We start from the raw sequence: 24736 nt of genomic DNA on the forward strand, positions 1-24736 counted from the left end.
CTTTCTTCAGTGTTCTGTAATATTCACTGTTGAACTCATTTACCTCCTTGGCCAAATTAATTCTCAAGTTATTTATTTGTTTATTTATTTAAATTAATTCTCAAGTTATTTGTTTGTTTGTTTGCTTATTTTATGTTGCTGGGAATGTGATTTTTTTCCTGAATGAATCACTGTTGGAGTATAGAAAGATTATTAATTTATGGGTGTTGATCTTATAGACTGCCATATTGTTGAATTCATTTATAAACCCCAAAGTCTTCTGATGAAATTTTTTGGGTCTTCTAGATAGATAATCATGTCATAAGCAAATAGAGATAGTTAGATTCCTTTTTTCCCCCTATCTTTAGCCCTTTGATTTTTATCTCTTCAATTTTCTTCTCTTGCCTGGTCTTTCTGGCTAATATTTCAAGGATTGTATTCTGTATTGAATAGTAGTGGTGAGAATGGACAGCCTGTCTTGTTCCTTGTTCCTTTTTTTTGTGTGTGTGGTACCAGGAATTGAACCCAGTGGTACTTAACCACCAAGCCATATCTCCAGCACTTTTATTAGAGACAGGGTCTTGCTGACTTGCTGAGGCTAAGTTTGAACTCATGATCCTCCTGCCTCAGCCTTCCAAGTGCCTGAAATTACAGGTGTGCACCAATGTACCTGGTTTTATTCCTGCTTTTAGATGATATGTTTTTAGTTTTTCTCCATTCAGTGTGATGTTGGCTTTGGATTGGTCATGAACAGCATTTACAATGTTGAGGTAAGTTCTTTCCATCTCTAGCTTCTCTGATGTTTTTACCATGATTGGGCATTGGATTTTTATCAAAGGTCTTTTTTTGTACCAGTTGAGATGATCCTGTGATTTTTAAACTTAATTCGGTTTAAATGGTAAATTACATTTATTGATTTGTGTATATTGAAACAAACTTGCATCCCTGGAATGTAACACACTTGATCATGGTGAATTATCTTCTTTATGCTTTTTTGAATGCAGTTAGATAATATTTTATTAAGGACTTTTGTATCTATATTCATCTTGGATATTGATCTGTAATTTTCTTTCCTTGATGCATCTTTGTCTCGTTTAGGTATCAGAATTATACTGACTTCATAGAATGTATCTGTATGTGTTCCCTCACGTTCAGAGTCCCAGAATAATTTGAGAAAGATTTATATCAGTTCTTTAAAAATCTGGTTGAAGTCAGCCAAGAATCCATCTGGTCCTGGGCTTTTCTTTTTGGAAGATGTTTATTTGCTGTTTCAGTTTTACTACTTTATATTCATCTGTTTAGGTTTTCTATATCTTCCTCCACTGAGTTTGGGTTGGTCATAAATGTCTAGAAATTTGCCAGTGTTTTCTATATTTTCTAGCTTATTTGAGTGTAAATTTTCAAAATAGTTTCTAATGATCCTCTGGATTACACAAGAGTCTGTGTTGATATCTGTAATTTTATCAATCTGGATCTTCTCTCTTTTGGTTAGTTTAGTTAAGGGTTCATCAGCCTTATTTATCATTTCAAAGAATCAGTAATTCATTGCATTGATCCTGGGCATTATTTTTTTATTCTTAATTTCATTAATTTCAACTCTGATCTTAATTATTTTCAGTCTTCTGATGCTTTTGAAATAAGTTTGCTCTTCCTTTCCTAAGACCTTAAGGTAGAGCATAAACTTATTTTGGGACGATCTTTTTTTTTTTTTTTTTTTTTTTTAATGTGGGCACTTTTTGTGTGCTATAAACTTTCCTCTTAGGTCTAATTTGAAAATATCCCAGAGATTTTGGTATGTTGTATCTCTGTTTTCACTTGTTTCTAAGAATTTCTTGATTTCTACTTCCATATCTTCTTTGACATACTCTTGATTTAAAAGTATATTGTTCAATCCCATGTGTTTGTTTTTTGTTTGGTTGTTTTCTTTTTGCCATTGATTTCTAGTTTCATTCATCATGATCTGGTAGGATGCATCATATTATATTGATTTTTTTGTTGTTGTTTTATTGTGTATTTTCTTAGATTTACTTTTTGACCTAGAATCATGTCTGTTTTTCAAAAAGTTCCATGAGCTTCCGAGAAGAAGGTAAATTTGACTGTTTTGAGGTGAAATATTCTGTATATATCTGTTAGGTCCATTTGACTTATAGTTTATTTAGGTTGGAAATATCTATATTAATTTTTTATTTTGATGACCTGTCTATTGGTGATAAAAGTATGTTGAACTCATCTATTATTATTGTGTTGGGCCTGAGAGTTAATATCATGGATTTTTTTTTAAATGTAATTGGTGTGCTGATATTTGGGGCATAACTATTTATTATCATTATATCTTCTTGTTGTTTTTTTTTCCCTTTACCAAAATATATTGACCTATTTTGTCTCTTCTGGTTAATTTTTGCTTGCAGTCTGCCAGTATGAGAGTAGCTACACCTGGTAGTTTTGGGAGTCTATTTACATTTTACATTTTTTACATATTTTCCCATCCTTTTACCTTCAATCTGTGGGTGTCTTTGTCTATAAAACAAGTCTCTTATAAACAGCACATAGTTAGATCTGTTTTTTGATCCATTCTGCTAATCTGTATCTTTTAATTGGGGAGCTGAGACCATTAATGTTCAATGTATGTGTGTATATGGTTTCCTGTCATCTTGATTTTTTGCTATATTTAATACTGTCTTGATTCTCATTTAGTAGATTATTTTAGTAAATTATTTGTCTGTTGATCTTCCTGCATTTGGGAGGTTTGAAATTTGATTTTGAGTTCCTCTGTGCAATTTAAGTGTTCTTTGTAGTGCTGGCTTTGTGGCCATAAATTATTTCATTTCTTGTCATGGAAAGTTTTTATTTCCACCTTGAACTTGAAACTGACCTTTGCTTGGCATAGTAAATTTGACTGGCACTTGTTATCTTTTAGAGACAGGAATGTCACATTTCAGGTCTTTCTTTATTTTAGGGTCTGAAATGATAAATAAGCCTTATTGCTTTCCTCTAAATGTAACCTAATGTTTTCTGCAGATTTTAATATTCTTTCCCAATTTTTTGTGTTAGGCATTTTGACTACCACCACACCCAATTCAAGTGAATTTTTTTTCCAAGTGAATTTTTAATTTGATAGATTTTTATCTTTCATTTCTAGGATGTTATGATTGGTTTCTTTTCACTGTTTTTATTTCTTTATTGATAGCCTTTTATCCCTTGTATTGCTCTCTTCATTTATTCCTTTAGGTCTTCTTTTAGTTCATTAAACATTTTAACAGTTTTTTAAATCATCTTTGTCTATGATTTCAACTACTTCAATATCATTGAGATCCTTTTATTGAGGATTGTAATTTGGGAGGAAGAATTTTTGGCCTGTTTCCTTATGTTTTCTGAGGTCTTGGATTTGTTGCACATCAATTAAGATGGATTACCATCTCTCTCTCTCTCTCTTCTTCTTTTTTTTTTTTTTTTTTTTTGGGAGAGGGGGACCAGGGATTGAACTCAGAGACACTGAACCACTTAGCCATAACCCCAGCCCTATTTTGTATTTTATTTAGAGACAGGGTCTCACTGAGTTGCTTGTGCCTCACTTTTGCTGAGGCTGGCTTTAAACTTGCTGTCTTCCTGCCTCAGCCTTCAGCCTCTGGGATTACAGGCATGCACCACTATGCATACCACCATTTCTCTTTTGTAAGTGTTTTCTTTCATGTGTAATTATTTTATTTGTTCTGGAATTTCTCTTTTTGGTTGATATATTGATGTCAAGGAATAGGACCTGAGATCCTTCTCTGATTGTTCCTCCTCTGGATCTTGGCTATTGTTTACAGGCTTTTATCTCCTCGATTCTTTGAGTTGGAATAATGTTAGGGTTCAGGTTGGGCCAGATTTTGTGTGGGATGAGATTCACTGTTACTTAAGATGTGAGTATTTCTCGGCAGCAGGATCTCTACTTTGTTATCTTTAAGTGTTTTAATCTCCTTTCCAGCCTCTATTAGAGACAGGAGGAGCCAAGAATAGCACCAATATCAGTGGCAAATGTACAGCCTTAAGACAAATGTGATATAGAAGTCTATTTTGACTTCTATATCACTAATTATCATCTCTATAGGAATGGTGGGTAAGCATTTATCAACAATATGACTAATAATAACCATGAACTAGATAAGGAGTTTGACAGAGTTTTCTACTATGTCATCTACTGTATTAATAATCACAACAACTTCAATGGGGTATGAATTACATAATGTACATAATTTCTATTATTTAGTGGGGTTAAGTTTCTCAAGTAGGAGAAAATAGGATAGGAAGACGAGAAATTTTGAAGTGTTTGAAAAACTGATCAGAGGAGAGTCTGGAGATAGGGAGCAGATGTCAGATATGAAGAAGAAGGAATAAAAAGTTCATTGAAAGTAATGAAAAACACAAAGAATAGAGGAGAAAACAGGAAATTTTGGCTGATACTGGCAGGAGACTAAAGAAGGGGAGAAAGGAGGGCCCAGATGGTAGGTGCATACAAACAAACAAAAATCAAAACAACTTGAAACCCTGGATTGGACAGGGGTAATGGGGCAAAGGGAAGGGGGATGGGAATGGGAAACACAGTAGAATGAATCAGATATAACTTTCCTATGTTCCTATATAATTATACGACCAGTGTAACTCCACATCATGTACAACCACAAGAATGTGATGTTATACTTCATGTCTGTATGATATGTCAAAGCACATTCTACTGTGCATATAACTAAAAAGAACAAATTAAAAAAGGAAACTTGAAACCATGTATAATAGTATCCTACCTAAATCTAATATAGGCTAAATAATTAACACATGCAGGAGAAAGATATTTATTTGTAAGTGAAATCATATGATCATACACACATACACATAAACAGGTATGTACTCAAACCTGTTCACAATTTGGGGGGCAGGCACAAGCACACGTGTAGAAACATACACACAAAGTCATGCATCATGAAAAAACGTGAAGCATAATTCAGTACAATGAAATTTGTTTCATTTGTTTCATTTGATTTTTTAAATGTTAACATTTAAAAAAAAGAAAAAATGGAGAAAAAGTATGGAGAAAAAAGATAAGAAGAAAAAAGAAAAGTCTTAATGAGAGATAGAAGGCTTTTATTTTTTTTTTTCTGCTGGAGTAGTTAAATCTTTTGGCAGGGATGGATTTTCTGTCTTTGTATTTACTTCTGGTTCTGTATTTTTGGCTGCTGTCCTTGTATTCATCACCTACCTGCTAGCTGGGTAGCTCTCAGCTTTCAATCTCTCAGCATTGGATGTGATTTCCTGGGAGTGCTGATGAATTCTGAAATCCTGTAGCAGTGGTAATGTCGAATTCTATGCCATTTCCAGTTGCTTGGGTTTGGATTTAAGTGAGTTTGGGAACTATGTTGGTGGGTATTTGAGATTTAGTCCACTTCCCCTTTTGGTGTGGAACTTCCTATCTTTCCTTGGCTTTTGAATTTCTGGGGCTTTCAGGAAAATCCACTTTAGGGCATAGGGACAAAGCCTCCACAGGTTTTCCCTTTACCACTATGGATGGGAATTACCAGGATGTCTGCCCTGTAGTGCAGAAGATGTGCTTGTGTAGCTGTGAGTGTCTTTGCAATAGCACTCATGGGATGGCAGCTACTTGAGTTTTTTTTCCCTTGACATGGAGAGGCTGAATGGTCCAGGTAAAATGTTCTTTGTGCTTCTTTTAGTCTCTCTGATTCAGGACCCTCTGGGATTTTTTTTTTTTTTTTTTGGCTACTGGTGACTTCCTTTTTGAGTTCCCAGTCTTCTGTCTCTGTTCCCAGCAGCACAAGCTGTGTGGGGACAGCTTTTAGTGCCTGGGAATGTTTTCCTCTCCTGCCAGAGTGTTCTGCACTTGCAGCGCTTTCTGCACCAGACCTGCCTATGGCTCACTGTCCCCCATGAAATGCGTTCACCCAGCAGAACACTTTGGCTTTGTTTTCAATGAGTTTCTTAACCTACTAACTCTGTGTCCTTTAGAACCCGCCTTTCTTGGTAACCCTTAGATTTCTCCATGTTTATTTTTCTCTGTATTTTTAAATTTCTTTATCTCCTTCTCTTGAGGTCAGAGCTGGTACCTCTCTAAGGTATTATTTCTTATGCTCAAGTTACTGACTTTCTGTTGCACTAGCAATTTTTTTTTTTTTTTTACAGTTCAGTATTGTGTTTCAGAGAGGTTCTTTGGTCACCCACGTTATAGAGGAGCAGTCGTCCTGCTCTCTAAGTATGGTGCTGAGGGTGCTGGGCCTGATTCCCTTTTCTATTTTTCTATTTTTCCCCTCCATATTTTCACGATTAAAAAATATATTTTAAAAAATATTGAATTCATCACATGCTGACTCTGTGATGAGACCTGTTCAAAGTGATTTAATTTTATTTTCTTATTTACTCTCCAGAACAACTATATTAACTAGGGAAAAGTTTAATTTCTATATTATAGTCTTGTGTACACTGGAGATGTTAGAGGTTATTTTGCCTAAATTTGTAAAGGTGGGAAGCATCAGAATAGGAAGGAAAACCTGAGTATTAATCTGGAGTCTAATAATTAGTGTATCACATCATATCTTCCTGATGAACACTGATGATGATCACCAAATAGCATGGACCAGTCAAGCCTCATTTGATTTGGTTCTCCACATTCTTAAATTGACCGCATTAATAAAATGTTATTGGCAGGTATTAAGGTGTTTTTTTTCTTTTTGACATTTTCAAGTAAAAGACAGTTTTTCTTTTTCCTTAGAATAAAATTACTATGCTATTTTATATTAAATTTTATAAATTCACATTTTTCTATTTTGCTTAAATTTATTACTAATTATTCTGTATTAAACTAGAGTTCATTTCATAGATAATTATGTGAGATGATATTGTCAGAATACAAGCCACTATCATTTTAAATCTTTTAATACTTTAAAATTAGATTAATATCTCTAGAGGAGAAATAAGGCCCTTATTTAAAAAATATACTAAGCAATATTATGAACTTTCTCATCTCTTCAAGCTTCATTTTTTTTAATAGACTATATTTTTAAAAGTAGATTTAGGTTCATAGAAAAAGTAAGTAGAAAGTATAGAAATTCTTTGCATACCTCCAGACCCAAGTATGGCCTCCAACATGATCAACATCCACCCACCAATCCCCATAATATTTGTTACAATCAGTGAACCTACAATATGCATCATTATTATCCAAAGTCCATAGCTTACATTAGGGTTCACTCTAGGTGTTGTATAGCCTATGGGTTTAAACAAATGTATGATGATATGCATCCACCATTATGGCATTATAAAACATAGTCTTTTTATTTCACATATTTATCCCTCCCTCTCCAGAGCCCTTGGCAACCACTGATCTTTTTACTGTTTCCATAATTTTATCTTTTCCAGAATGTTCTATACTTGGAATTGGACAATATGCAAACTTTTCAGATTGGTTTCTTTCAATTACTTGTAGGCATTTATGATTTATTAATGTCTTTACATAACTTCATAATAATACATTTTTTAAGGCTGTAAAATATTCTGCTATTTGGATTTATCACAGTTTGCTTATGCATTCATCTATGAAAGGGCATCTTGTTGTTTTCAAATTTGGTCAATTAAGAATAAAGTTTCTTAAGTATTGCTGAATTGGTTTATTTATTCATGCTAAATTTCCAACTCTTTTGTGTAAATAAAGAAACATGATTGCTGGATTAAATAGTAAAAGTGTATATAGTTTTCTAAGAAACAAGCAGTCTGATTTTCCAATTGGCTGTCCCATTTTTCATTCCTGCCAGCGATGAGTTTCAGTTGTTCTGTCTTCTTGTCAGGTTTTTATAGTGTTGTTTTGGATTTTGTCTATTCTGATTGATAGGTATTGATATCTCATTGTTGTTAATATGCCTTTCCTTGATAACACGTGATATGGGACATTTGTTCACAACACATTCTTATTTGTCATCTCTACATCTTCTTTGGTGAGAGGTCTGTTAAAGTCTTTGTCCATGTTTTAATTTGAATTTTTTCTTATATTAGAATTTCAGAGTTCATGTTGTATGTTTTGGGTAACAACCCTTTATCGATAGGCCTTTTTGCAAATATTTTATTTCAGGATGTAGCTACTCTTTTCATTCTCTTGCCAGTGTTTCATGCAGACCAGAAATTCTAACTTTTAGTGAAATCCAGCTTTCATTCATGGATTGTGCCTTCAGTGTTGAATCAAAAAGTCATAGCCAAACCCAAGGCCATCTAGATTTCCTCCTATGTTGTGTAGGAGATTTATCTGCATTTTACATTGATGTCTGTGATTCATTTTGAGTTAATATTTATGAAAGGTATAAGTTCTGTTTCTAGATTTTTAAAAAATTATTTTTAGTTTTTTATGTGGATGTCTAGGTGTTACAACCCCATTTATTGAAAAAAATATCTTTTCTCCATAGTATTGTCCTTGTTCTTTTCAAAGATCAGTTAACTATATTTATGTGTGTCTATTTCTGGCCTTTCCATTTCATCCCATTGATCTATTTGTCTATTCCTTTTCTATACCACACTGTCTTGACGATTGTAGCATAATGGTAAGTCGTAAAGTCAAGAGGTGTCAGCCCTCCAACTTTGTTGTTATTCTTCTGTATTATGTTAAAGTTTTATTTTTGTGACAAATCTCTACATTTATTTTATCAGGTAAAATAGCTTTTAGAGTATTAAAAATGTTTCAAAGTTCCTTTTGTTGTTCAGTGTAGTTTAGTTTTATTTTGAATTTGCAGACATTTTCAAATATTCATTCATTTTTATAAAGATAAAGCAAATATTAAAAATTATACTTACAAAGTTACATTAACCTAGTAGTTTCCCTACTATTATTATGTAGCAGTTAAAAATAATCTTAGTGACCACTTGTAATTATCCATTTCTGATTGCAGTGAATCAGACCTTATACCGCTTTTAGGATTTTGTAAAATATCATCAATAAAATCAACTATTTAAAATATAACTATAGAAAAATAGGAGACACAAACATGTTGTGTATAGTTTATTAGAACAAAATTCAGAATGATGGGAAATATCCCTTATCAAACCTAAACAAAATTGTATAGGTAAAAGTGAATTGTTCTGTTGTTAAATCTATTTGACAGGCTTGATTTCTGCTCTTTCTTAGTCAATGTATTCTCTTCCTGCCTGCTTTCCAATTCTGGTGGATAAGGCTCACACCTTGTTTATTTTGTGTTTTTGTAATTTAGCACAGGACAGGCATTCAGTAAATATTCACTTTTATTCTCTGACTAGTACCAAAAGAAAGAATCCTAGATAGTTTATTTCTTCAATCTGGAGCCAGACAATCCCCAAGGGGATTGACCCAATTACTTTGGCTTCATTAGCTTAAAAGGATTTCACAGGATTTTTAACCTGTCACTATAGCAGGCTACAGAAAAGATAACATAAACAAAGGTTGATTATCTTCAGAGGCGCTAGAAGTTACTCAACCTTTTATTTAATATATTTTTCAAACTTCAAAACAAAATAATATGTCCCCAGTTAAAGCATTGTAATAGTAAAGTAACAATTTTTTTTAAAAAATAAAAAATACTTTTGAACATTCTCTTGGTTATTTGTTCTCCTTCTTGTTTTGATGTTTGTAGAGTTGGGCATTTCACCCAGATCTGTATCTTGGATCTTGAAGGTTGAAGATGATGACTCTCAACTTATGCTTCTTTTGCTTAAATTGTTAAACTCTTGTTACAAATATTGTTTGTCATGCTTTTTGATAGTGTCTATAAATTATAAGTCATATAAAACTCTGAATTTGTATGGGCAGGATTCCCCTCAAATACTACAACCATTGTTCATATAATTGAAGTGTGTTACCTAAGAATCAACATTGTACAAAATGAAGCAATCAGAAACATAACAAGATCAAACACAAAAACACGCATCAGACCTAACTAAACACATTCTAAAAGAAAAACAGGAACCTGTTCTGCTAAGTATATTTGACAGACTTGATTACTGCACTCTCTTGGCTGGTACAACTGCATTCTGTTCATATCCACTTTCATGCCTGGTGGACAAGGATCATACCTCATTTGTTTTTGTGTTTTAGCAATTTAGCACAAGTCAGTCATTTAGTAAATGTGGTTGGAATTAGGAAAGAAGAATAAATAAAATGAGTGGAGACGTAAAAGGAAGGAGGAGGAATTTTGAGACAGTAATGTTAGCTGAATGGGGAATACAGCATAATACTTTTATTTTAATACACTGTTTTATCAGGAGAGAGGCCTTATTCTTTAAAATTTCTAGCCTTTTATCATTAATGATGATTAGGGCAAAATTACATCCTTTTGGATGAAGAGAAGAACTCAATTAAATGAAATATCTATATGTGTGTATGTATGTATATTACATATGTGTATGTACATGCACATATGTGTTTGTGTATAGGTATACAAATGCTGGACACTTTTTTAAGTATGTAATATTATAAGAATTCATGAAGATGCCCAGAAAATGATGATATAAGTAATTTAGTGCTTTACTGAAAATATTAAAATAATTCTACATCACAGCCTAATATAACAAAAGTAGTAAGTTAAAGGGGAAAAATGTTGAGAAATGACTGTGGACAAAAATAGCAAAACAAATCAGTAGCACACAGAGTCATGCATTCTTCTCCTTTCTGTACTACAAGTCTATCCTTTCACCTGGTGGTGTCTTTGTTTGTGGCTTACACTTTCAAAGTTCTATTGAAACACCTGCATCCAAAGACAGTGGTGGTATTGGGGCTCCCCTTTCTCCAACTACTGGAAGGAATCAATGTATTTATTTCAATGAACTCCTGAGATCTTGCCCTTCTCAAAGCCTGAGGCCACAAAGATTAACTTCATGCTCTTTGCCCTATGAGCCAAGTTAACAAGAAGACAAATATGGCTTACACTCTCCCTTTTTTTCCAGTATACTATAAACCAGTGTCCCAACCTCAACATTATTGATATTGTATACCAGATCACTTTGCATGTATGTGGAGTGGTACAAGGCTTTTCTGTGCATTATAGGATGTTCAGTAGCATCTCTGGCCTCTGTCCACTGGAGGTCATTAGCACCCCATATTTATAACAACAAAAAAATGTGACCAGACATTGCCAAATGTCCCCTGAGGAGCAAAATCAGCCTAATTGAGAATTACTGCCCTATATAAAAATTATACATCTCTTTCTCTTCATTCAGTACAAGAGCACTTAATACTAATGATTTATTTTCCAGTATACTTGCCCTGATTCACTCCTACCACGGGAAAGAATACATGGCTAAGTTAGTTCTTCAATCTGGTGCCAACCAATCCCCAAAGAGATTAACTTAATTACTTTGGCCTCATTTGCATAAAAGGATTTCACAGGATTTTTAAACTGTCACTATTGAACACTACAAAAAAGATTAATAAGCAATTTAATAGCTAAAGGCAGAACATGTGGACGAAATGTAATTATGCAGTATTAAAATATAGTTGAAAATAACAAAAGGTATGTTAAATTTTTCATGGAAATCATAGGGGAAAATATTGGTTAAAAATAATAAGATTTTTTCCTTTACTGAATCAACCCCATAGTTATTCCAAGAAAATCTTGACTGTGAAAATGACTAAAAAGAAAAGTGTCAAAAGCTGAAAGTCTTTTTTTTTTCCCCACAATAAGATATTGTAGCAAATGAATATTAAGGATTACATTCCTAATCCACTCCCTAACCCAAATGGTGCAAGATGGGATTGCATAATTTACCCACTTTCATTCAGTCTATTTTAAGCACCCAAGTTTGATGATAAAGAAGTTAATGTGCTTTCCAGTAGTGCCTAACTTACCCTTAGGGAGTAGCTCATGCTGGGAGAACCTGGCTCATTATGGATTATTTTGTAGCATCAGTCATGCTATGAGATGACAAGGCTTTATAAGACAAATATTATGGATCAATCTTCAGAGGCCAGCACTACATGCAGCCAACAATCCTCATTGGCAGAACAAAACTGAAAGCTCTTAATGAATTCTGTTACCGTGGCAGCATACTGTCAAATTATGCACTAATAGCAAAAGAGCTAGAAAACCATACCAAGAAACCAGCATGCCTTTTGGCAGGCTAGAAACTAGGGTCTGGTGCTGAGCTTCTAAACATTCAAAAGAAGAGAATTGACATTGAAGTCAGCCAAAATCCTTGTGCAAACTCTTCAGGCTTTTGGGTGTGAATACTATCGTAGCTACTTAAATATGAGGGTGCTTTTGGGAGGGTTGTTTTTTGTTTGTTTAGTTTTTTGTTTGTTTGTTTACTTTTTTTTCATTTTTTTTCCTTCTAAATGTAATTAGATGTTGGTTGGTTTAACAATAAAGGGAATGCCGAAAGGGTAATGACATTATCCAGGCCTACATTTTAAGGAACAGAGTTCTACTTTTTAACTCAGTTCCTGAAGTACATCACCTCTGTAATTTAATGTGTGGCAGAATCTTAAGGCAATTAGCATACTGCCTTTATTGCTTACAAGTGAGAGTGTATTTTATTTTTTGATTTTCGAAGATAACTACATTAAAATCTTTCTCAGCCTGAAACATGGATTCTGTAATTCACCTAAAGTATCAGGAAATCAGAGATTTAAATCACATATGCATCTGGGAAAAAGGAGATATTAATTATTAGTACAGTTTTGTTTATGTGTAGGATTTCTTTTCTTTAATAACCTTTCTTTCAGGGCTCCCTTCCAGTCATTTTGTTAATACTTTGGCTCACACATTGCAAACTTTGGCAGAAATACCATTTTCCCCCTCTATTTCCTTTATTCTCACTAAATCCTGCACACTGTTTCTTCTCTTGCATTTCTTTTTTCTTGACAAGTAAACTTATGACTCTCCATGTCTTTTTCCCCTCCACTGTTTTTTAAAATGAAAGACTGTGCAATGGAAAAGTGGAGTTTAAATCCTTAAAACCTAGAGGCCTGGTGGAGGTGGCTTCTGAACCACAGCTAAGGAGAGGATAAAAGAAGAGGAAAGGACAGAGTTCTGGAACCCCTATCCCAACTTCCAGCACAGCAATTCCAAACAATATTTCATTTAAAGAAATATTTTGAACTTCTAAAAACTCATCAATAGTAGAACATGCAGTGCTATCAGGGAGTGTGCCTGAGTAGGACATTTGACTACAGGAAAAAAGAAACCACAATCAAAAATAGAAGAGAAATGTTAAAGAAATTGACAGTGGGCCTTTTATCCCATGACTAGTATCTCTTCCACTACCTTGAATGTAACCTAAATCTAAAGATGAGGGACCCATTTCCTCCCATGTAATAGTACCTTCTTCTCTCCAAATGCATTTAATAACATGAACAGTGTGTGGTGATGCTAGAATATTTCTACCGAGTAGGACAATTAAAAAAAAATAGTATGGCAAAGCTAAAAATATATTGCACAGGTAAGAAATTAAAAATGAGGTAAAATAGAATCTGTTTTTATTTCTAAATAAAGTTATATATGTCAATTTCTAAGAAAATTATTTTTTTATACTGGGAAATAAGTTTCTTCTAATCCTCAAGATATATTGCCTTAGGTTAGCTTCACTCTTAAGATAAAATTATATTACATTTGTGTATATTATAAAAAATTAAAAGTTAATTATAAAATTAAAAAATAATTTTATAGCCATTCATTTTAAGGACTTGTCCTATATTAATAAAAATGAAGCTTGGGAGTTATAGGAAATGATATTAAAATGTACCACTTACTAGCAACAACGTTAAAGAGCAGAAGGCATTGATTATTATTTTATTCACATTCTCTAAGTTTAACTTTAAACTTATTGCTATTAAATAATTTTTAAATAAGAGATTTAATGATTGGTCATCTAAACTAGTATTTACTCTGACCTTGACCAAAAACTCTTTATTACCTAAAATCTCTTTTTCCCTATGTGATGGAAAACCATTTCTTAAGGTTACTTACTGTAGAAAATTTAAAACAATTTTTCTTTAAAATATTCCCCCCAATTCAATTTATTATTTAAAAAAAACAACTAAGCACAGTAGAGAAATACATAAAGAAATCTTTCATGGGCTGGGAATGTGGCTCAAGCGGTAGCGTGCTCGTCTGGCATGCGCAGGGCACTGGGTTCGATCCTCAGCACCACATAAAAATAAAATAAAGATGTTGTGTCCACCAAAAACAAAAAAATAAATATTAAAAAATTTTTTAAAAAAGAAATCTTTCAGGTTACATTATGTCAGTAGATTTTGTTTCTTAAAGAACAAATAGAAGAAGTGGCTTATTAAACAAATGACACACTTCCAATTTTATATTAGGTTTTAGTTTTATTTATAAATCAGGGAAATTTTTTGGCTTTTAAAATTGGTATTGAGCATATTACTGGAAAAACTATTTCAGTAGTTGCCTTATAGTTTTAATGTTGGATAAAAAAGGAAAGGGAATTAAAATGTACTGGGTAGAGTGGAAATGTAAAATTACAAATAATACTTAAGTATAAAAAAGTCTTACTCTAATTACAGTATATGTGTACATATTTTCATAGAAATAAAAAATGGCATTTTTAAGAACAACACTTTGGTTTATTATAACATTTTAGATGACTTCATTTGTGATTGTGGATGTCTAATTCAAATTATGTCATTTCTTTTTGTGCTTGGTACATTCCAACCATGAAAAATAAAATTAGCATTTAAGAAATAACTCAAGAAAGAGACTCCTCTTTCTTGCCCCAGTGAGCTGGGTAATTCTTGCAAATTAGTCTTTTGGCCTGAGTGCTTTAGATAATTATTTAAGTTCTCTACTTTAGGTCAAATATTCAGATACTGTTCAACATTAAGCACACTATAACTAATTTATCTTTTTCTTTAGTAAATTGATCAAGTATTGAGTGAAATAGTGTATTTTAACTATGGATTGCATCATATATTCTTTAATTGTTCAGAATAGTGTCTATAAGTTAATGACGTCTTTTTTATTATTATTTTCATATTTGATGGATTAAGAAAGATTTGTTGAATCAGAGAATTTTGGATAAACATTGAAACAAGTTTCTAATCAGAATGAAATTTGAGCTATTCATTATTCAATATCTATAAACCAGTCATCACATTACTTTCAAATATGGGGAAACAGTGAATATATTGTTTTCTTCAATAAGGATGTTTTTGTATTTTTCTGTAATTAAAATTTTCTTTCTTTTCTCAGTTGTAGTTTTTAACTTATGTGTTAACACTGAGAAACAATTTCCACTTTGTAGATTTTCATTTATGAAAATAAACTAAAAGTAGGATATTATAATAGTTTTTTTATTAACATAAAAAAGTTTTAGTAGCTATTGCAATTTAGAATTTATTGTGTTTTAAATTAATATATTCATGTTTTTGTGATTTTTTTTTTAACAGTGAATGACTTCAGATCCTGCTGTGGATATAGATTTTTGCTGCAAGGAAATAACAGTAAGTGTTTATGTATATGTAATAACTTTTAAAAAACTTCAACATCTCAATATTTAGTATTCCATTAATGCTTAAATTTATGAGAAAGTTAATATGATTACTTAAAATTTAGCCTGCCATGCCATTTATCGTTTTTATAAAATTCATTCACTTTAAAAAATTTTCCCATAAAATTCTATCAAATTAAAGTCAAATCACTTTATTTTAGTTTTTAATTTTTTTAAGTAAAGTCATTTTTATATTAAAGGAAAATAAGCCATGACAAAATCTTTCCATTTTTTCCCAGGGTTTAAGTTAGTTTTGGTATTTAAATTTCACTTTCTGCATTTTCAACCATTGAGTTTTCTCTTTGATTATCTTATTTACCCAGATTCTCAGTTTCTCATGGTCAATTATTTGCTGATTGATCAAATTTTGGATTGAGGAACATGTTTTTTACATGATTTTTTAGAGCCATTAATATCTTTATTGAGGTTGCACGTTAAGTGGTTTTTATAAAAAATAAATTATTTTAAAGTTGAAAGGTGAGAGCATCTTTCCACCAATTGATTTTAAATGGTAAACAAATTAGGATGATATGGATTTTTAACTCTTCTGCAATGTAATTTTCATAGTGGTTAATCCTATGTTTATTTCAAATGTGAACATAAGTAACTTTGTTTTACCCATTCTCCTGGGTTATCTGTGTCCCTTTTCTTTACATTAATGTAATTACTTGAGAATTATCTCTATTCCAAATTGAATAGGAGAATATCAGCATGCTGCAGGCTCTTTGCTCATCCAGGAATTAAAGTAATTTAAGATATGAGTTGTTAAGTGGAAACTATTTGTAAGGTGAATACGGAATTCACTTCACTTGCAGAGGCATCTCTTTCTCTGAAACTTTTAGAGACAAAAGTGCTAACTTCTGAATTCTGAATTTTCCAAACACTTCCAATTACTGTTTTTTATCTACTCAAATAGATTTCTGGTGTGTGTCCAATCTGGACTGTGCTCTGGTTTGTATTCCTTACTTGTACTATTTCTTGACTGTTTTCCTGACTCAACAGTTCAACTATTTATCAATCCTCCTCTACAGTGAGCTCTGGTTTAAAATGCCCTCCCAGGGCAATGAAAGTGTCATCTTTCCTGAATGCAAAATTCGTTACTGTTATACAATAGAATAGAAAACGATTGTTATAGTTATAAAAATGCTCAAACATGGCTCATGAAAAGATATGCTGTATTTAAAATAAATTATTAATTTTCTTTTAATTTTGAGGAATCCAGCTTTGCTTTTTATACTTTGGTAGATAAAGACATTGGTGAATAAAATAGACGAATATTGGTGAATAAGAAGGGATTAACTGGTGTTAGTTTTGTGTGATAACCTAAATATGACATAAAATTTTTGGTGAAATACTATTTCTCTGTCCTAACATGTATAGGGAGAAGGAAAAAGAGCAGAGAAAATGTCATCATAAGCAAGAACATAAGGATCATTTTTCTTATACATTAACCAAATGGTAAACACTAGTTCAGGACTGAGTCATTTATAAGTAACATTGTGACAAATTTATTTGAATCTATTTCTTAGTAGATGTTTTTAGTATGTTTTCATTTTCAAATAATGTTTACATATTTTATAGAAACAATCAAATATAAATATGTTTATTCAAGTATGATATGCATAGGAATATGTATAAAAATATAGGTATACAGGCACACATACACATATATATTTTTTTTCAAAACTGTACTTTCCTGGGATCCCAAACTAGAAAACTTGGAATATGCACACAGAATTTTATTTATCTTTGGATTGTTCTAATTTTATTTTATTTCTAAAATGCTCACCCTTAGTCTGTTTTTATTTTGTCATTTATTCATGGATTTAACAACTTGAGAAGTGAGGTGCATGGTGTTAGCCTCTAGAGATATGTAGAGAAAAGTTCTTGTGTTCCAGATGCTCACACACAGCTAGAGAAATGTGAATATTTGACAAAGAATCTCCATTCATTTGGATGGGGCTGTGTTACAAGTCAGATATAGCATCTAGAAAGTGGAGGTGAGCAACCACTTCCTCCTTGGGTGCTAAAGCAGGACTTTCAGAGAAGATATTTTTTTAAGCCACTGTGAGTACAGGTGTTATGGTTTAGATGTGAGGTGTTCCCCAGAACCTCACATGTGAGACAATGCAAGAAGGTTCAGAGGAGCAATGATAGGGTTGTGAGAGTTTAACCTAATCAGTGAATTGATCTCTGATGGGTTTGAGTGATAACTGGAGGCAGGTGGGGTATGCCAGGAAGAAATGGTTCACTGGGGGGTGTGGCTATGGGTACATATTTTGTGTATGGCCAGTGGAGTCTCCCTCTGTTTCCTGATCACTGTAATGTGACCTGCTTCACTCCTCCATCCTCTCCTGCCATGATGTTCAGCCTCACCTTGGGTCCCAAGAAATGGAGCCAAACTTCTATGGACTTAGACCTCTGAAACCGTAAGCCCTCAAATAAACTTTTCTTTCTCTACAATTGTGCTGCTCAGATCCTTTAGTCACAGCAGCAAAAAGCTGATTAAAACAATTTGTAACCGAAATGGTGTTGTCGTTGTGGGGGGGGGTATGTATGTGTGGTTCAAGGTGGAGGTAGATGGCTCAAAGATCAAAAAGTCTGCAGTAATTATTTCAGACTTTATAGGAGGGGAAGACCTGACATCCAGTATGTAGCAAGATCAAGATGAGAGGAGAGCATTATATGCTCAGGGCACAAAGAATAAATGTCACAGAGTAGTAAGAAAGAACAAGAGCCTAAAATTATATCTGCAGCTTTACTGAGGACTTTGCATTTTTTTTCATTTCTTCCCAGAAAAATAAAAGACAGCCCTAACAGATTTTATAACAGTCAGGAACAGTGGAATTGCATGTGGGAAACATTAATTGAACAGTGGTTTTGAAAAAAGGTTAAGGGAAGGTAGACAGAGAGCTGCAGACATAGAGAAAACCCAGTTAGAAAACTGCAATAATAATTCCAAAAAGCCAACACTGATAGACTGACCAAAGGTAGTGACTGTGGGGGTGGAATAGAAAGGCTTAAAAACTTTAGCTTTAAGGAACCATGGAGACCAGATTATTTATTCGAGGTTATCTGTCCTGTTTGAAGAAGCAAACTACAGGATAATTATTGATTGAAATGCCTTTGAAAATGAGAGTAGGTCGAAGGAGAAGAAAGGCTAATTTTAAAATAAATAGTCATAAGAGAAGAAAGATTTAATTCAATTTGGGGCACTGCGTGCCTCCTCAGTCCCTGGAGGTACCAATGGTGGTTGTGGATCCCAGAACCCAGGCCGAACCAGTTGGCTATATTGGCTGTGATCATTAGTTCTATCTCCTGTAATATACTGTCCAATATGGTAGCACTAGCCTCATGTGGCTATTAAAATTAAAATTATATAAATACAGAAATGTAATGTCCCACTTGTACCATCACATTTCAAATACTTAATAGCCAAATGTGGTGAGTGGCTACCCTCCTTGGAAATCATAGATATTGTCAAGTCACTCTAGACCACGATGTTCTAGAGTACTAATAAGACATTTTTGATTCACAAAAAAATACCTACAACTAAGAGTATTTTGACATGTATGCTTTTCTAACATTTTTGGAAATACAGAGATTAAACAATCATGTTGTTATTTTATTATCAGTCTGGTAAATATCATTTGAATTTAATATAATGGAAAAATTTGATGGGCCCACATTAATGATTCAAAGATTTTTTTCATCAGTAATGGGCATAACTAAAAAGCTACCATGGTTGTTATAGAATAACTGACAAAAAATAAATCATATGGTAACAAATCAAAGGGTCTGCTGAAGGGTAAGATGATTTTCATAAAACATCTTTTAAATGCTTTTTAAGAATCACAATTTCTATTTTAAAGTCTTTACTAAAACTGATTGATACCAATTCTCACTAAAGGATGATAAAATTTAGAATAATAGAATCTTATTAGTGTCTTAAAAATATATAGTATAGTTCACTCCCCTGACCTCTCAAAACATATGAAACACAAAAGAAATCTAAAAAGCCAGACTTTTGATAACGACATTACCAAATTATGGAATATATTATATCTCAGAACTATACTTTGATCTTGTAGGGAAAAGTAAACTTGCTCTCTGTTTTAATTGCATGCAACCTGGGTTCATTAATTGTGGTCTACAGGTTAAAGGATGTTTCTTACCTTATGGCTTCTTAATTATAAACATGATATTTAATCTTCTTTTGTCATTATCTGCAGATGAGATATTGGGTGGGATTAGGCGCAAATAATATAGAACAGGAAGTGGTAAATAGCCAAAGTTCATCTCTAACTCAAGTCTTGCCTTATTTATTTATTTTTTAAAATAAAACCTCCATCATGATATTATTTACTAGTTGTAAATAGTGGATCTGGGAGCTTGTCTCACACTGTATAATTTTAAATATTTCTCATCATTTATAGGCTTAAGTCTACATGGTACTATAACTTATTGATGAAGAAGAAAGCTTATCAGTACTTTATCCTAATAAAACCTTAATATTAGAAATGCATTTCAATTTCTTTCAATCAAATATAGCTTCATGATTGGTCTTCTCATTGACATACTTTTCTTCTTATAAAAATTAATATAAGGCATCACTTTTTTAAAAATATCACTTTTTTTTCTCCTCAAAATCCTTCAAGTTGTACATTCAGTCTGCAAAATATAATTTTACCTTTAGCCTAGTATCCAAGTTGGTCATGCTGGCTTTAACTTCAGCCTCTTGAGTCTCTGGGATTCCAGGTGTGCATCACCCTGCCCAACTAAAAATATGAATTTTAAGAGTACCTTCTTCAACTTACTAGTCAACTGGTGGTTTATAATAGATACATACAATGCATTTTACTCACCCAATTCAAAGAAATATAGCTTTCATTAAAAGTTTTACATCTTTAGTCTGTTTTGTAAATTTTAGAACATAAGCAATGAATTTATTAATAGTGCCTATCCGAGGCTGAAGTTTCTCTTATGAAGAGTATAGTTAGGCATAATTGAATATATGCTAGGTAAGCATTGTGTTGCCTTCCTACTTCTAAGGTGGAGGATGGAAGTACAATAAGCTCAGGTGATAATGATGCAGTGTGAGTTACATCAGCCAGTTGACAAATGATGCAAGCTCAATGTCAAGGTCATATCAACAAGGCTTTCACTAACCAGTCACATCTAAAGCTTCAAAAAGCTCTACTTCCTGTATCTTGGAAAGTTGTTTTTCCTTCATATTGACTTAGTATCTATGAGAAAATAATTTAATAATAAAGTTCTATTTTTATTCAACAATAACAAAAGCAACAACAAAAAATACTTCTTGCATTTCTCATAACCATTACTTCCAACATGCTCATATATCTCTCAACAGTACAGTATGTTTTGATCCAAATGTTTATAGACTTCAGCATGGTATAATAAAAATCTAAAATTATTAAGTGGAATATAAGTAACAAAGATGCACTGTAAAGTTCTAAAACTGAAAAAGTTATTTTCTTCTTTAAACTAATTTTTGATGTCTTCTGAATTAGTTTCTTAGTCATTTTTTTGAATTTATGGAAAAAATTTATCTAATATGTAGCTCAGCTCCAAGATTCTGTTTCTTAACCTATAAAAATAAGAGGTTGCCTTTGGCATATTAAAATTAACTAAGATGGTGAAAATTAAAACATACTAGCTTCCCTTAAGCAGGCAAACCATATTTATGCTTTAATATTTTTATTAAGTGCTTTTATTTTTTACTTTTTGGTGCTGGGAATTTGAACCCAGAGTCTAACACATGCTACCACTGATACATGTACCCCTAGTCCTAGAGCATATATGTAGATTTTTTTTTAGAAAAAGGGGTCTCTTCAAAGATTAGGAAGACATTGTGAAACTAATAATTAGTTCATACATAATTATCTTTCCATGAACAAAGGCACCAGGCATACTGAATCAAGATAGTGAAGAAATCCGCTTATTATTTGCTTCTTAGTTTGTATCAGGTAATCTTTTAAAATTGCATGTGAAACATAGTTTATGCAGAAAACTTTTGTAAGTTTGTTTCATTTGTTGAAAATATACATGTAATAAGATGATAAAAGTAACAGATTTTATATACAATGGATAAGTGCTTTTAAGTGAAATACTGAGTTTAGAAGGAAGAGTGAACAAATGTTTGATGATGATTCTAAGTATTTGGTGTAAAATTGTTGAGTCTTTCTAGTTATAAACAGTTGTTTGTCCAAGTCTATCAGCACATGCAGTCAGAAAAGAATGGAAGAAAGTCATAATCAATCTGTGATTTTGTATCAACCCAAGACAAATGGCAGATCTGAAATATCTTTTCTTATACAGGGCTTATGGTACAAATATATATATTTTCATCACTTCAGTGATAATGAAAACTGACTTTGTGACCTCAAGTAATCTTTCAACAATATTTCCATGGAAGGCTAGGAAATTGCAACTTACATAGAACAGGTTCAATTTCTCACATTTTTTCTTTTATTTATTTTTATAGAATGGATTCAGTTATGCTATTTTGCATTCTTATTTAAATTTTTTACCTGAGAATGAGGTCCCGGTTTTGGAATGTTACATATCCTATATGAAATTTAGCCATCTCCTCTATCGGCTTGACCTTCCACTATTCTGTATATTTACTAGCTGGACATTTCACCTGTTTCTTGTAGTTTAGTAAAGCTATAAATAGGAAGAAGTGGAAAGATTATCCAATCAAAATGCAGAATATGGATAAAGGTCAAGGTGGTGGGGCATGCAATTCTAATTCCTAGTATACATCAGACAATAAAAATCTGACACCCCATTCTTGTGGCAAAATTGTAATAACACTATTGAAAATACTGTGCAAATTATTTTCATTGAGGACCATAGGGTTGAAATAGAGTAATAGTATTTGTCCAGTTTCATTAGACTCTTAGAATTCTACCTTAATGCTCATGAGAAAGAAGCCATACATACAAAATATAAAAAACAACAAATATATATTTCAAATTTCCAGATTTTTATGTTTCTTCTTTATTCACCAATGAATTACAGACTGAATTATACACAGGAATAAATAAGGAGGCATATGTGTGATAAATTATAGAGACTTACAAATTAAGGTTTGAAACAAATTATAGTGTGGCAAAACTTTTTGATAATGTAGTAAGTTAATTTTCCTTTTCATCTAAATTCTAATACAGATATGTATTGGCATTTGTGGTAAAAGACTGTGGAATATGGCAGGTTGAATAATCATTCCACAAAAGATATCTATATCCTACTACCTGGATTTTATGCTAGCTACCACCTATGATTGATACAAGATCTTTGCAAGTATGATTAAGTTAAGGCTCCTGACATAGAATAACCACGATTATCCATGTGGACCTTAATGAAATTGAATAGCATTGTAAAAGAGAAACAGATATATTTCTTCTGTGTGTTTACAAATAAACACATAGAAGAGAAGGCAATGTGACCATAGAGTCAGAGATCAGAGAGAGATGACTACAAGTCAAGTCATGTCAGCAGCCTTCACCAGAATCTGGAAGAGGCAAGAAATGGCTCTGAAGAGGCCGCGGCACTGGTGACAAGTTGATATTAACCTAGTGACAGTGATTTCTGATTTCCAGTCTCAAGAATAAATATGTTATTTTAAGACACCAGATTTATAGTTATTTGTTACAACAATCATGGGAAATCAGTGAATGGTAAGAGCAGAGTGCTTAGTGTATTTTTGTTGAAAGCAATATGCTTTTAATTCCACAAAGATAATTTTTTAAGTCAAATCACAGCTGGTCGATCTGTAGAGGAATTTACAGTCACACAGGGGTGCTGTTGGTACCCGAGTCTAGCTTACCTCAAAAGAGTTCATCTCAAACTTTTCACAGTTAATGAAAATCACAAAATGTCATTCCTTATGGTTGGTACATTTTCAGTTTAATCTTCACTAATGACACAACTTTATCAATTCAAACTCAAACATTTCTGCTTGTCCTACTATGTGTTGTTATTGTTTTTTTTTTTCTTTTGGATGTTATTCAATACCTAAGAATACCATGTCCTGAGGTTCACTAATCATACTTCAAGGAATGAGGACAGGAATGAAAAAGCTAAAATGTGCTGTGGTTGGCTAATGGACCAAATCTTCTTATTTCTTAATTTTCCCAAGTATTTAAAGTTTGGGGTAAGAGCTATATCAAAAATCTCTTGCAGCTCCATTTATCTGAAAATATCATAATTTAATCCTTCTTTAAGGCTGAGTAATATTCCATTGTGTATATATGCCACATTTTCTTTATCCATTCATCTGTGGAAGGGCACCTAGGTTGGTTCCATAGTTTGCATTTTGTGAATTGAGGTGCTATAAACATTGATGTTGTCGTGTCACTGAAGTATGCTGATTTTACGTCCCTTGGGTATAAACCAAGGAGTTGGACAGCTGGATCAAATGGTGATTTCATTCCAAACTTTATGAGGAATCTCCATACTGCTTTTCATGATGGTTGCACCAATTTGCAGTTCTACCAGCAATGTATGAGTGTAACTTTTCGTGCCATATCCATGCCAACATTTATTGTTGCTTGTATTCTTGATGATTGCCATTCTGATTGGAGTGGGATGTAATCTCTGTGTAGTTCTGATTTGCATTTCTCTCATTGCTAGAGATGTGAAAATTTTTTTCATCTATTTTTTGCTCAATTGTATTTCTTCTTCTGTGAACTATCTGTTCAGTTCCTTATCCCATTTATTGATTGATTTATTTGGTTTCTTTGGAGTTAAGTTTTTTGAGTGCTTTGTATATCCTGAAGATTAATGTCTATCTGAGGTGCATGTGGTAAAGATTTTTTTCTCTTCAAGTTATTGTTTCCTTTGCTAACAGGAAGCTATTTTGTTTGAATCTCCCCCATTTATTGATTCTTAATTTTACGTCTTGTGCTTTAGGAGTCTTGTTAAAGAAGTCAGTTCCTAAGCTGACATGGTGAAGATTTGGGCCTACTTTTTCTTGTATTAGGCTCAGGGTCTCTGTTCTAATAATACCTAACGCTTTGATCCACTTTGAGTTAAATTTTCTACAAGGTGAGAGATAGTGATTTCATTTCATTTTGCTACATATAAATTTCCAATTTTATCAGCATCATTTGTTGAAGAGGCTATCTTTTCTCCAATTAATGTTTTTGGTGCCTTTGTCTAGTATGAGATAACTGTATTTATTTAAGTTTGTCTCTGGGTCTTCTATTCTGTAACATTGGTGTATGTC

At 32.7% G+C, this 24736-nt stretch overlaps 1 protein-coding gene across 11 annotated transcripts in view; it reads left to right on the top strand.

Moving 5' to 3' along the window:
- Tenm3 (teneurin transmembrane protein 3) overlaps window positions 1-24736 on the top strand; it is a 2430710-nt gene that overhangs the window by 701794 nt on the left and 1704180 nt on the right. For all 11 annotated transcript variants that reach the window (XM_078031007.1, XM_078031002.1, XM_078031009.1 and 8 more), the window contains exon 5: window positions 15383-15436. The gene's annotated coding sequence lies outside the window, so the exon portion shown is untranslated. The remainder of the gene's footprint in view (window positions 1-15382; window positions 15437-24736) is intronic.

This window comes from Ictidomys tridecemlineatus, chromosome 14, assembly GCF_052094955.1.
Source record: "Ictidomys tridecemlineatus isolate mIctTri1 chromosome 14, mIctTri1.hap1, whole genome shotgun sequence".
NCBI lineage: Eukaryota > Metazoa > Chordata > Mammalia > Rodentia > Sciuridae > Ictidomys > Ictidomys tridecemlineatus.